The sequence below is a fragment of the Papio anubis genome, chromosome 7 (genome assembly GCF_008728515.1).
Source record: "Papio anubis isolate 15944 chromosome 7, Panubis1.0, whole genome shotgun sequence".
NCBI lineage: Eukaryota > Metazoa > Chordata > Mammalia > Primates > Cercopithecidae > Papio > Papio anubis.
Window position 1 is genome coordinate 138,207,758 of NC_044982.1, and position 12,968 is coordinate 138,220,725.

At 42.9% G+C, this 12,968-nt stretch overlaps 1 protein-coding gene across 1 annotated transcript in view; it reads left to right on the forward strand.

The window, feature by feature from the left end:
* LOC101014651 (SHC-transforming protein 4) overlaps window positions 1-12,968 on the forward strand; it is a 142,364-nt gene that overhangs the window by 39,018 nt on the left and 90,378 nt on the right. The gene's annotated exons all lie outside the window — the stretch shown is intronic.

A 12,968-nucleotide genomic window follows, 5' to 3' on the forward strand; every position in this document is an offset into this window, starting at 1 on the left:
AATTTCATGCAAACCTTCCAAGTCATTAGACACTTTTATTCATGTGACTGGAGCATAGAAGTTTCGTCCAGTGACCTTCAATGAGTGGCTTGATCTCATTGTGTGAAAGATTTCTCAAGTGTGTGGCAGTGCATCTGTGTTTCATGTAAGGGCGATTAAAATGATACAGTCTACAGAAATAGCTGGTTTCCCAGGTACCAAGAGTATTTAAAATTATGCCTGGCAGGAAGCGTTTACAGAATCAGACCTGTCAAGGAGGTAGCAGAAAATCAAACCAAGTAAGACTTTCAACGTGAGAAAGCCCAAGCTTTGCCCAAGCTCTTCCTGACGTGAGAACCTGCTTATTCCTTGTCTAGTTCTCCCTGCTCTGTGTACAGTGAGCCAAATGGAACAGTGGAACTGGGGAAGCTTTACCCAGGGTGACCCCAGGGAACTTAGGGGAAGAAATCAGAATCCTTGTTATGTGGAGCTCAAGTCAGAAGCAGAAATACATGGCATGGTTCATTAAAGCTAAGCCCAAAGCAAGGATGGAAAGAAGGAGTGAGTGCAGACTGGCAACTGGAAAAATGTGAGGTGAGGGAGATGAGGTAAGAGGACTGGGTCGATCTGAATGGTTCAGAACGAAGACTTGGGCATCCATTGGATGTGGTGCCAAGGTGTGTCTCAGGGGCATGCCACATTAGACCCGTGCTTGCAGGCCTCCTGTTCTGAAGGTGAATGTTGTCATGTAGAAAATAACTCTCCCTAATGCTCATCTCATGAAATTCTAGGCCTAGAAAAAGAAGTGTCCTGTGGTCCAAAAATTTAGGGAAAGGAGCCACATCACTCTTTAGGAGACTACAGTATACTATAGTATATTGAAGACTCTGAGCCTGGCGCAGTGGCTCACGCTTGGAATTCCTGCAACTCAGGAGGCCGAGGTTGGAGGATTGCTTGAGACCAGGAGTTCAAGACCAGCTGGGGCAACATAGTGAGGCTCCATCTCTACAAAAGTAAAAAGAACATAGCCAGGCACGTTAGCATATGCCAGTAGCCCCAGCTACTCAGGAGGCTGAGGCTGGAGGATCACTTGAGCCCAGGAGTTCAAGGCTTCAGTCAGATATGATTGTGCCACTACACTCCTGTGTGGGTAACAGCAAGACCCTGACTCTTAAAAAAAAAAAGACCGAGAAGTCCTATGCTGCTGTAGTTGAAAAAAACTCTACCCCTCAAAATTTTCTTTTTCTTCTCTCTTTTTTTTTTTTTTGAAATGGAGTCTTGCTCTGTCTCCCAGGCTAGAATACAGTGATGCAATCTCGGCTCACTGCAACCTCCGCCTCCTAGGTTCAAGCAATTCTCCTGTAGTGCCCAAGTAGCTGGGACTACAGGCGCATGCCACCATGCCCAGCTAATTTTGTATTTTTAGTAGAGATGGGATTTCCCTATGTTGACCAGGCTGGTCTTGAACTCCTGACCTCAGGTGATCCACCTGCCTTGGAATCCCAAAGTTCTGGGATTAAGGCATGAGGCACCGCTCATGGCCTTACTTCAAGATTTTCTAAATGTATTGGGCCTAGGATCCTTTTCTCATATAAAAGAAATGTACATCCAAGGGTTCCGTGAAATGTGCCTTAGGAAATGCTGATTTGGACTCTCTGCCTTATGATGCATTCAAATCTGCCTTTCCAAACCTCTCTCAACCTATCCTTGGTATTTCCTCTGGAGTCAAACATATTATATAATCCTGTGTTTAGTACTCTTGGTACCTACATCAGTTACTGGCACATGGCAGGGGCTCAGTGGATATTTATTGAATAAATTCATGGTTCCACCTGACTACACTTCCAGTATTTGCAAACAGCTACATTTCTTCTCCTCTTTAAATCTTCTCTTACACATTCTCAGTACCTTCAATTACTCTTCAAATGACATGGTATCTAGACTACTTTCCAAACTGTTAGCCTGTTGGTGGACGTATTTCAGGGTTTACTCCATTTTGATGATTCTTAATCTTGAGACAATTTTTCTTCCAATCCTGAGCAGGCTACAGATGAGAGAAAGAGGGCTGATACCCTAGGTGGGCACAGGACAAAAGAATTCTCACTGTCCTAACCTGAGAGCTATGGTCTGAATATGTCCCCTCAACATTTATATATTGAAACTTAATTCCCAGTGTGAAAGTATTAAGAGGCAGGGCCTTTAGGAGGAGATTAATTCATTGGCCAGAGACCTCATGAGTGGGATTAGTTATCTTATAAAAGAGGTGCAAGGGAGCTGTTTGCACCTTCTACCACGTGAGGATGCAGCAAGAAGCACCCATCTAAGAAGCATTGTGAGCCTTCATCAGACACCAGATCTACTGGTGCCTTGATCTTGGACTTCTCAGCCTCAAGAAGTGTAAGAAATACATTTCTATTATTTATACATTATCCAGTCTGGGGTATTTTGTTTTAGCAGCAGGAATGGACCAAGACACTGAGGATGACTAATTTTCTGTTCATTCACCCATTCATTCATTGATTCTTTCTCTTTCACTCGAATGTTTATGGAGTACCCAAAAAGTGCCTGAAACTCTTCAAGCATTAAAGATCAAGCAGTGAATAAGACAAAGCCTCTGCCCTCATGGAATTTGCATTGTTACTGGGGAAACAGACTATAGGCAAGGAAACAGATAAATAAGCAATATACTTTTAGGTAGGAAGAAGTGCTTATTTACTGCAACAATAAAGCAGGAAATGAGGATAGAGATTTCGGTGGTGGGTTTTTAAATTTTATTTTATTTTCTAGTTATAAAATATTGCATGTTTACTTAGACGATTTGGAAAGTACAGAAAAGTGTGAAAGAGAAAATTACTCAGAATCTTTCCTAAAGAGTGTGTTTATTATCATTCTGTGTTTAAAATCCCTTTCCAGTATTTTTTTCTACACATGAGCTTACAAAGAATTTTACACAAAATCTGAACAACATTATATACTAAGTCTCCCATATTGAGCAATTTCCTGTTACTAAAGATTCTAAAGCATGTTTTACCATGGTAAAATATACATAACAAGATTTACAATTTTAATCGTTTATAAGTGTATAGTTCAGTGGCATTAAGCACATTCACATTGTTGTGCAACTATCGACACCATCCATCTGCAGAACTTTTTCATCTTCCCAAAGATGAAAAACTGTACACATTAAACTCTGTACCCATTAAACAGTAACTTCTGGCTGGGCGCGGTGGCTCACACCTGCAATCCCAGCACTTTGGGAGGCGGAGGCAGATGGATCACTTGAGGTCAGGAGTTCGAGGCCACCTGACCAACATGGTGAAACCCCGTCTCTACTAAAAAAAATACAAAGATAGCCAGACCTCGTGGCACACACCTGTAATCCCAATTACTTGGGAGGCTGAGGCAAGAGAATTGCTTGAACCCGGGAGGTGGAGGTTGCAGTGAGCCAAGATCACGCCATTGCACTCCAGAATGGGCAACAAGAGCAAAAAATCCATCTCAAAACAAAACAAGACAAAACCCTGATAACTTCCCATTTCCTCTTCCTCCCCAGCTCCTGGCAACCACTGTTCAACTTTTTGTGTCTGTGAATTTGACTGGTCTAGGTACCTTATAAAAGTGGAAACATACAGTATTTGTCCTTTTCTGTCTGGCTTATTTCCTTTAGCACAATGTATTCAAGATTAACTCATGTTGTAGCATGTGCCAGAATTTCATTCCTTTTTAGGGCTCAATACTACTCTATTGTATGTCTGTACTACATTTTGTCTATTCACCCATCAGTCAATAGACATATGGGTTGTTTTTCTAAAATTTTAATGACTGCATAATATTCTCTCCTCCTCTTCCTCCTTCTCCTCCTCCTCCTCCTTCTTCCTCTTCTTCTTTATCTTCTTCTTCCTCTTCTTTCTATATAGAGACAGGGTCTCAATATGTTGGCCAGGTTGATCTTGAACTTCTGGGCTCAGGGGATCCTCCCACCTCAGCCTTCCAAAGTGCTAGAATTATAGGCATGATCCACTGTGCCTGGCCTCTTCTACTTTTCATCATTATAAGTAATGCTGTGATTAACATTATCTTGATTGTATTTCCAAATTCTAGAATTAGGATCACTAGGTCGAGCAATATAAATGTTTTAAAGATTTTTGATATGTATTGCTGGATGGCTCTGCAGACTATTTGTACTAATTGATACCCCCTTTTCCCAGGCATTTATCTATTTTTATCTACTTAATAAAATCTCTGTAAACTTCTAAGTCTATATTTCCCTATTATTTCATAAATAGTAAAAGGTGGACTGCTTTTTTTCCCCTCTGCTATGAGGATTCAGTTTATGTCTAATGTACACAGCCAGGTGAAGATGTCTGGTATGGTATCTGGATATTGTTTCTTGTAGATGTGTCTATACATGATTCAGGCATGGCTGATTGTGTTCTGAGCAGTTATGGAAGCTCGAGGGTGGTGGTCTTTTATTTTTAGATTTGGTGGTCAGGAAGTCCTATCTAAGAAGAGGACATTTGAGCTAGGGCCTGAATAAAGTAAGGGATCCAGCCATGAAAGTGTCTGAGAGAAGAGAGCTGAAGGTGGAGGGAAGATGGCCATGGACATCATGGGTCCATGGTGGCAACATTCGGGCAGGGAGTTTGATAAAAATGTGAGAGAGGTCAGGCACGGTGGCTCACACACCTATAGTCCCAGCACTTTGGGAGGCCAAAGTGAGAGAATCACTTGAGTTTTGGAATTTGAGATCAGCCTGAGCAACATAGTGAAATCCCATCTCTACCAAAAATAAAGAAGAGTAGCAAAAGCCTGTAGTCCCAGATATGCGATAGGCCAAGGTGGGAGGATCACCTGAGCCTGGAAGGTCAAAGTTGCAGTGAATTGTGACCACACCACTGCACTCCAGCCTGGGCAACAGAGCAAGACTCCATCTCTAAAAAAAAAAAAAAGAAAGAAAAAAAAAAAATTAAAATAAATTTTTAAAAGAGTGTGAGAGGGTGTGCATCTTCTCCCAAGAGTAGATGCAAAAACATTCAGTGGTCACCAACTCAGGAGGGGGAAAGGCTGACTGGAGGGGAGGATCAAGTTTTAAAATGTCCTATGGTGTCAAGTGGTCCTACTTGAAGTCTGGAGATTCCAGCCACCAGTAGACTGGGGACCTCATCCACGGTGGGCCTTGAAAGCAGTGAGGCTGATTTCCAAGTGCCAGAGCCAAACATCAGTCCCTTGCTTCAGAATCCTGTCCCCGTCCCAGCTTCCTGAACTATTTCCCTGGGGCTTGTTGAATTTGAAATGCTGTGACTTGTGGCTGCTTGAGTGTAGAGCAGACCTGGCACTCCCTGACCCAGTAGGGAGAAGGAAAAACCCCATCTAAGAAGGGTAAATTAAAAAAAAAGAGAGAAGGGCCGGGCACAGTGGCTCACGCCTGTAATCCCAACACTTTGGGAGGCTGAGGCGGGAGGATCACAAGGTCAGGAGATCGAGACCATTCTGGCTAATGCAGTGAAACCCCGTCTCTACTAAAAATACAAAAAATTAGCCGGGCGTGGTGGCGGGCACCTGTAGTTCCAGCTACTCGGGAGGCTGAGGCAGGAGTGAACCCACGAGGCGGAGCTTGCAGTGAGCTGAGATCACGCCACTGCACTCCAGCGTGGGCGACAGAGCAAGACTCTGTCTCAAAAAAAATAAAAGAGACAGAAGATATAAAATAGATTATCTCTCACTTTAAAGAATTAGCAAAAATCAAAATTTGTTGAACAGAAAAAATATATTGTGAAATTCACCTCTGACTTCCTTAAATGGTGAATTCCTTGGTGTTTCAAATAACGTTTGGTATGGAAATAAATTACTTTCACATTTTTTCTCAGGAGCTCACATATTGCTGAAAGAGAGGGTGATCTTTGAAACTCTTCTTTGAAACTCTAGGTCTTGAACTAAATAGGACTATGAGCTAAATGAAAAGACTTTATGAATGTAAAAAAATTTAAATAAAAAAGTGGAAACGAGTCAACAGTAATGTTTAATGATAACATCTAAGACAAATGGTAACAAAACAACCTGAACAGTGGTTGAACATCAAAAATACATTGCAGTTGAAAGAAGAAAGGAGAATGACAAAAAAGGAAAAATCAGAAGGAAGAGAAGTATTTGGGAAATTGGGTGGGAAATAGAGGTTGTTGAGACAGTGGTCCATATGGCCTTGAGAAACACACATTATTGAATGAGCCAGTTTAAAGTCAAGGTGAGAGGATGTCCTACGGATACTGCACTCAAATAAAATATTCCCATCCAGTTAACATATGGGGGATTTGGGTGGGAGGGAGATGGACGGGATCTTCTGTTGTGTTTTTTCAAAAAAATTTTCCATGGACTAAGTTAGGATTTCACAAGAAAAAAACTGTATTTTGTGTGATCACAGCTATCTCTAGACATTGACATATCACCAAACAGAATAATTCAGGTGTGAATGCTGACAAACTGGTGTGAGTAATTACCATTACAAATACAAACAATTGGAGGCTGATGTCTCACTCACTGTAAATATCTCACCTTCTTTAGATTCCAAATATCAGGGAGACAGCGATGTGAAATTCCTGGTAATAGAGGAGGAGCCATGATTAAGAGTGAGCCTTTGAAACAAAGGAGAAAGAGCAGAATTCTTGTCTTGATGAGGAACCTTTCTGCCAACCATTTGAGGGCTGAATCCACAGACTTAGAACACAGAAAGTACTCAAATAAGAGCAGAGGAAAATAAAAAGACAAGAGGCCATTGACTTCTTTAGCCATTCCCCGGATCTCACTCCTTTCAAAGCTCTCATCTTGCTTCCCTACCTTGACTCCAGATTTAGTCCCTGGGGGAGCCACTTGAGTGGCTTTTACTGTTGTTCCTCCACTAATTCTCACCCAGGCATTCATCCCCTTGACTGATTCTGGACCAGATCTCAATTTTTAATAATAGAATATTCAATGCAAAAGGGCAAAGGAGGAGGTTTTTACTGATAGTAAAGAGAAACAAGATCATTAGGAAAACAAAGGTTTCTAGCCACGGTTGTCTTTAAAATGTCTGGAACTCTATCGAAAGGAAACAAGAGAAGAGAGAAAGTGAAGATCATGCTAAGAATGACACTGCTATTTAATCTCTCCTATAAAAATGTTCTCCTTCACGCCTGTAATCCCAGCACTTTGGGAGGCCGAGGCGGGCGGATCACAAGGTCAGGAGATTGAGACCACGGTGAAACCCCGTCTCTACTAAAAATACAAAAAATTAGCCGGGCGAGGTGGCGGGTGCTTGTAGTCCCAGCTTCTAGGGAGGCTGAGGCAGGAGAATGGCGTGAACCCAGGAGGCGGAGCTTGCAGTGAGCCAAGATCGCGCCACTGCACTCCAGCCTGGGCGACAGAGCGAGACTCCATCTCAAAAAAAAAAAAAAAAGTTCTCCTTATGTTTTTAAAAACACAGTTAAAGAAAATAAAATGACAACAACAACAAAAACAAAAACACACCTGACCTAAATCAGGAATCTCACACACACACACAAGAAATCAGGTCACTAAAACCTAAAGCTCAGCTTCCTTCCCTCAAGTAAGCATCCACATCAAGAAAGAAGAAAAAAAATCTTCCTTCTCCTCTAAGGATGGCTACCTCTTTGTGTCTAGGTGGGAACCTGCCTCAAACGCTGAAGGAGGAATAGACACATCAGGGTAAACCCAGTAAGTGGAGCTGGTGAGAAAGGGCTTGCCTTTCAACCCTGAAGAACAGAATACATTTTGATCCCCAAGGAAATTGCAAAGGGAACGTTTAGTTCATCATCACAGTACATAATTCACCCCGAGGGGCAGCGCACACCATTGGCAGGAGGGACCTCCAGATCACTGTCTTACTACACTGTACTCTTCTGATATTTAGTGCCTTACACGTGTAACTTGTATTCAGTAATAAAATCAGCCAGGCTCCCAGCACAGGATCTGTCCAAGCCAGGCTTACGGGGCAACTAAGAAGCAGTGGCTTGGAGTGGGTTTTCCTCCTTTGTGTGATTGCCACCTGGGGGTCGGTGAAGGAAAATGGGGAACTGTTAAAGAATGGGTGGCAAGTGCTCCCTTTTGAGGTCCTGGCTTCAGATTCATTTTCTCTAGCTGATCTCTACCTGTGCCTGGTGGTGTATCTGTCCTATTCCATTCTGTGAAGGAAGAAACCCTGAGTGGTGTTTTTTTTTGTTTGTTTGTTTTTACTGATGCTATAGACAGTAAGGAGGCACTCTGGGTGATTTGCTACTAGCTAAAGCAACAAGGAAACAGAGATCATCATTCAGAAGATATTGTAATTGGACTAATTTCCTGTGTATAATGTTATTGCTGCTGAGCAGTGATTCTGCAAATTTCATTCACTATGTTGAAAATTTTGATTACTGGGCTTCAACAGGACATTAAAGGCAGTGACAAATGCCTTTAATGACAAATGCATACTTATGGGTGTGTGTGTGTATACGTGTGCGTGTGTGTATGTGAGCAACCATCAGCTGCAAAGCAGATTCAAGATGCAGCTGAACAATTACATAAAGTCTTGTGCATGTGGTCTCAAGAAACATGAACTCTAGAAGGAAAAGCATTCTGGAGAGGTCAAGTATCTGTATATTAGGTAGCTAAATTAAGATATGTTTGTTTGGAAACAGGCTGGCATTTGTCTAAATTTTCTGAGGATTGCAGGAACAGGATTAGTTACAGCAATGCATGGATAAGTGAGAGTATCTCCGCTAAGCCTTGGAGTAGTTGAACAACATATGGTACGTGGATTCTGTGTTGACTTGTTGCAGTTTGGAGTAGGATTGCAGCCACATGTCATGTGAAATAAAGACCACCAGAGAGGGAGATAAAAGGCCAAGTCTATTAATTTAGCAGGCAAGGGAACACTCCCCAGTGAAGAAATTTACTGAGAAGAGTGTTAAGGAGAAAAAAATCAGGAGTTTTAAAGTTCTAATTTATAGTGATTGTGCATAGGATTGAAAACAAGCACTGTAGCTAAGGCAGAATGTCCACGGTTGGTTAAAACAGGTTGCGTTGTTCATTGGTCAGGAAAGGGTGTTAAGACCCCCACAACGGTCTGCTGTCCCAGGGTCAAGGTTCATGGCCTTTATCAGCTGATTAGAACAATAAACCATGCAATAAAACATAACATCCAAAGATGATCTCCCCTCAGCGAGCACTGGTGTCAGTGGAAGGAGGATTTCCTTTCACACACGTGCAGATGTCAGGAAGCCTTTGCTGGAAATCTGATGTTGTGTGTGAGTGTATGCACAGTGACCACCTCTTCTAGTTTCAGGTTTCACTGCTCTCCAGTTTTGCCCAATCTAAGATCTCACTTTTCAGATACTTGAGATAACTGAAATGGCCAACTAAATTCCTTTTAGAAGACTTCAAAGAACTAGTCATTAAAAAAATAATTTCCAATCAATTGGGAATGGTTCTGATAGCATGACAAAGTCAAATGCAGACAGAGAGGGTATGAAAGTCAACTGTACCTTTTTGCTCTGTCATTAGCCCAATGTCGTTCACATAGCAGGCACATAGTTACTATTTGTTTGAATAAACAGGTGTAAAGTCAAGAAACATAGCTGCTAAGGCAACCCGCGGAATGGGAAAAAATATTTGAAAATCATATATCTGATAAGGGATTAATAGCCATAATATGTAAAGAGCTCCTATTACTCAACAAAAAATAAAGAACCCTATTGGGCAGAGGACTTGAACAGATGTTTCTCTGAAGAAGGTATACAATCATATGCATAATTCCTCTTATATGGGGTACCTACCGTAGTCAAATCCAAAGCAGGAAGTAGACTGGTAGCTGTCAGGCAGTAGGGGAAGGAGAGAACGGGGGAGTTACTGTTTAATGCTTATAGAGTTTCAGTTGGGGAAGATAGAAAAAGTTCTGTTCTGGAGATGGATGGCGGTGATAGTTGCACAACATGAATCTGCTTAGTGCCACTGAGCTGTATGCTTAAAAATTATTAAAATGGTAAATTTTGTATTGTGTATATTTATTATATATTTAAAAGTGTAGTTACTAGATGAGTTATATTTCTGGAGTACTGAAGTATTCAATATTGTATACATTTTATTTTTTTAAAAGGGTGCAAAGCAAATAAGAAAAGGATAATTGAGGCTTCAGGGCTTAAGTTTCTAGCAGGTCACACAGCAAAGAGAATTTGGTAAGGAGTGTGTAGTGGCCTCTTGTAATTTCTTGACAGGGAATCCCAACCAAAAGCCACACTGGCAGAGAGGAGCTGCGGCAGAACAAGACAATGAAAGAGTAGCTAATAATAGCTAATGTTTGTTAGCACTGCACAGAGCTTCTGCAACGCAAAATCACCCCGAAAGGAGTGATTTCCCCTTTTACAGAAGGGAAAGTTAAGGCTTAGAGAGGTAAGTGGCCATTCTAAGACCACATAGCTGTTTTGCGGGGACTCACACCTATGTACTCACACTCCAAATCCCTACCACACTTAATGTTTCCTAGTGAGATTGCTTTGGATTGAAACTAAGAAATGGTTCTTGTGGGCTGTGAATGAACTAATGTGGGAGACAATCAAGCGAAAGGGCTCAAGTCTTTAAAAAGCACACCATCACGCCGGGCACGGTGGCTCATGCCTGTAATCCCAACACTTTGGGAGGCCGAGGCAGACGGTTCCCTTGAGCCTAGGAATGCGAGACCAGCCTGGGCAACATGGTGAAACCCTGTCTCTACCAAAAATACAAGAATTGAAAACCAGCCATCTCGAGAGGACCCACAGACCCTCTGAAGGAAGCAGATTGCTCCTGCAGGACCCAGGAGAACCCCCAAAACTGTGAGTGCCCCAGATGCGGAAGTGGGAAAGGGACACCATCCGCTCCTGAACAAACACACCCACTGGAGAAGCCAAAGATCTGTTTGCGGGAGAAGTTTCCAACTTTACCTGGAGCTGAGTCAGTTTGGAGAGCTGAGCGAAATACAGGGGTAGAGGAAGCAGCAGAAAGGCCCTGGGAGCTCGCTGGACTCCCTAGCAGGCCAGTCCTGCCTGGAACCACAGGGATCCACAGGAGGGTGACCAGAGGAGCAGGGGGTAAAACTCTACAGGGAGAAGGAATTCTCTAGTTGACCTTTGTGACAATTTGAACAGGGTGAGAAGCCTCCTGGCCAGAACCTGGGGCAGGGCACAAATCTGGTGCGCAGACTTCACATGTGGGGAAAGAATCAAGCCCTTTTCTTTTGCAGCTGGGAGGCGGGTAGCCTGGAGCTGGGGCAGGTTTTCAAGCCCCCATCGCTCTCCATCTAGAAATGGACTGGGGGCTACTGGGGAGAGCACGGTGGGAATTAAACCAGACCTTCGGTTTGCATGGGAGCTGGGTGAGGCCTGTGACTGCCAGCTTTCCCTGACTTCCCTGACAACCAGCATGACTCAGCAGAGGCAGTGGTAATCCTTCTAGGTACACAGCTCCAGTGACCTGGGAACCTCACCCCCATCCCCCACAGCAGCCATAGCAAGACCTGCCCAAGGAGAGTCAGAGCTCAGACATGCCTAGCCCCACCCCCACCTGATGGTCCTTCCCTATCCACTCTGGTAGCAGAAGACAAAGGGCATATAATCTTGGGAGTTCTAGGGCCCCACACACTGAGGGCTCCTCTCCACACTACTATAGCTGATACTTTCTGGAAAGTGCCACCTCCTTGCAGGAGGCCAACCAGCCCCAAAATAGAGCATCAAACCACCAAAGCTAAGGACCCCCCATGGAGTCCACTGCACCTGTCCCTGCCCCCAGTCCCCCAGGGGAACAGACACTGGTATCCATGGCTGAGAGACCCATAGACGGTTCACATCACAGGACTCTGTGCAGACGACTTCCAGAACCAGCCTGGAGCCAGGTAGACTCACTGGGTGGCTAGACCAAGAAGAGAGACAACAATCACTGCAGTTCAGCTCACAGGAAGCCACATCCATAGGAAAAGGGGTAGAGAACTACATCAAGGGAACACCCCGTGGGACAAAAGAATCTGAACAACAGTCTTCGGCCCTAGACCTTCCCTCTGACGGAGCCTACCCAAATAAGAAGAAAACAGAAAACCAACCCTGGTAATATGACAAAACAAGGCTCTTCAACACCCCCCAAAAATCACACTAGTTCACCAGCAATGGATCCAAACCAAGAAGAAATCCATGATTTACCTGAAAAATGATTCAGGATGTTAGTTATTAAGCTAATCAGGGAGGGACCAGAGAAGGGTGAAGCCCAATACAAGGAAATCCAGAAAATGATACAAGAAGTAAAGAGAGAAATATTCAAGGAAGTAGATAGCTTTAAAAAAAAGGAACAATCAAAAATTCAGGAAACTGTGGACATACTTTTAGAAATGTGAAATGCTCTAGAAAGTCTTAACAATAGAATTGAACAAGTAGAATAAAGAAATTCAGAGCTCAAAGACAAGGTCTTCTAATGAACCCAATCCAACCAAGACACAGAAAAAAGAATAAGGAAATATGAACAAAGCCTCCAAGAAGTCTGGGATTATGTTAAATGACCAAACCTAAGAACAATTGGTGTTCCAGAGGAAGAAGAGAATTCCAAAACCTTGGAAGACATATTTGGGGGAATAATCAAGGAAAACTTCCCTGGTCTTGCTAGAGACCTAGACATCCAAATACAAGAAGCACAAAGAACACCTGGGAAATTCATCACAAAAAGATCTTTGCCTAGGCACATAGTCAAAGACGAAGGAAAGAATCTTAAGAGCTGTGAGACAGAAGCACCAGGTAACCTATAAAGGAAAACCTATTAGATTAACAGCAGATTTCTCAGCAGAAACCCTACAAGCTAGGAGGGATTGGGGCCCTATCTTCAGCCTCCTCAAACAAAACAATTATCAGCCAATAATTTTGTATCCAGTAAAACTAAACATCATGAATGAAGGAAAGATACAGTCCTTTTCAGACAAACAAATGCTGAGAGTAGTCACCACTACT